Raw genomic sequence first — 2,056 nt, 5'->3', positions numbered from 1 at the left:
GGTCATATGAAAACTATCCTATAGCAATATCCACAGAAGGGGTGAAGGTTATCTGTGCAAATCAGGGAGGAGGAAAATGAAAGTGTATTTGAGATTTGGGGACTTTAATGAGAGGTTAAGTTGTCAATATAATGTAAATTTTGTTGAAACAATATTCATTGTCTTGCAATGGGAAGATGAAAAACAGAAATATCATGGAAGCTAGGAAGAGAGAAAATGATTCTTAGGATTCAAATTTCTTTTTCAAAGAGAGAAACTTGCTGTTAAAAGAATGGCAGAATTCAAAGTTATGCACAACAGCATTTTACTGTATTGTAAATAATCCCATATGTACTATTAGCAAGATATTGGTGCAACCCAAGGCAGCTTAAGCCTTTAATACTACATGATAATTGTGAACACCTAGATCAGAAAAGAAACCTACTGATTTTATGAAACAGATTGTACTGACCCAAAAGGACAACAGAAGTCCTTAAGAACTAGTTCCAGGGAGAATGGCACTAACTCATACTGTATCTTTGGAACATACAGGTACTAGGAAGTTTAGAGAATTTATGTATATAAACATAAGCTGTGTTTTTTATTGTTGGATAAAGACAGGAAAATATATCTACTAGATATAAGTATATCTCATTGGAGAAAAAAAAAAGCTTTTCTACTTGTTAAGTCATAAGGTAAATATCTGCATCAGAGTTTTTCAGGAGATGTGCAGATAAGGGGGGGTTGATTTATCCATTTGGACAAAGATTAAATTTAGAGAATAAAAACTGCTTAAAGGGATATTGATTTTGAGAGGAATCTAGAGGTCTAGAATAATCTAGACAAATATCTTCCACTTTCTGGATAACTTGACACCTTGTTTAAACTTCTTCTTGTTAAGCATGCTGAGTACTCACTAGTCTGTGTAGAAGAAGTATCATTTTCAAGTACATATGTATCATACAATAATATCATGAGGACCAAATGAGTTCAAATGAGATAACACATGCAAAGGGCTTTAACAAATTTTAAAGTACAATAAAAATGTTTGCTAATGTTAGAATGAGTACCAATAGTATTATTGTGCTTGTGGTGTGATTCATTTATCATAATTCACAATTGCTAATATTCAATGCTCTGCATATATATATATATATACATATATATAAAACACAGTTTATAAATGTTTATATATATATATATATATTAAAAGTGTATGTATTGTATGAAACACTATTTTGGTTTAAGCACATGCATTTTTATCAGATATTCTTTTGAATTTAGGATTCTCTCTATGGCAAATGTTTATGTTTACTATATGTCGTTATGATGCAACTATGTAGAGTACAGTTGAAATAATTATTTGCCACATTTAATCTTTTTTGTAGTGGCAAGAAATTGGAAACTGAGTGGATGCTCATCAGTTGGAGAATAGTTATAATATATGAATGTTATGGAATAGTGTTATGGAATAATATTGTTGTATAAGAAATGACCAGCAGGATGATCAGAGAGGCTTAGAGAGACTTACATGGACTGATGCTAATTACAACAAGCAGAACCAGGAGATCATTGTACATGGCAACAAGAAGTCTATATGATGATCAGTTCTAACAGACATGGCTCTCTTCAACAATGAGATGATTCAGGACAATTCCAGTGATCTTGTGATGAAGTGAGCCATCTGCACACAGAGAGAGGGCTATGGGGACTGAGTGTGTGTGGATCACAACATAACATTTTCACTCTTTTGTTGTTGTTTACTTGCATTTTATTTTCTTTCTCATTTTTTTCTTTTTTTGATCTGATTCTTCTTATGCAGCAAGATAATTGTATAAATATGTAAGCCTATATTGGGTTTATATATATTTTTACAATGTTTAACATATAGGGGATTATTTGCCAAATAGGGGAGGGAATGAGGGAAAGGGAGGAAATTGGAGCATAAAATTTTATAAGGTTCAATGGTGAAAAATTACCCTTATATATGTTTTGAAAATAAAGAGCTTCAATAAAAATTAAATACACTCTATCTGCCACATTGACTTATGATAATTGCTGCTGTTCAACATGATAC

This window comes from Sminthopsis crassicaudata, chromosome 2, assembly GCF_048593235.1.
Source record: "Sminthopsis crassicaudata isolate SCR6 chromosome 2, ASM4859323v1, whole genome shotgun sequence".
Taxonomy (NCBI): Eukaryota; Metazoa; Chordata; class Mammalia; order Dasyuromorphia; family Dasyuridae; genus Sminthopsis; species Sminthopsis crassicaudata.
The sequence above is the reverse complement of the archived record's forward strand: the minus strand, read 5'-3'. Positions refer to the sequence as shown.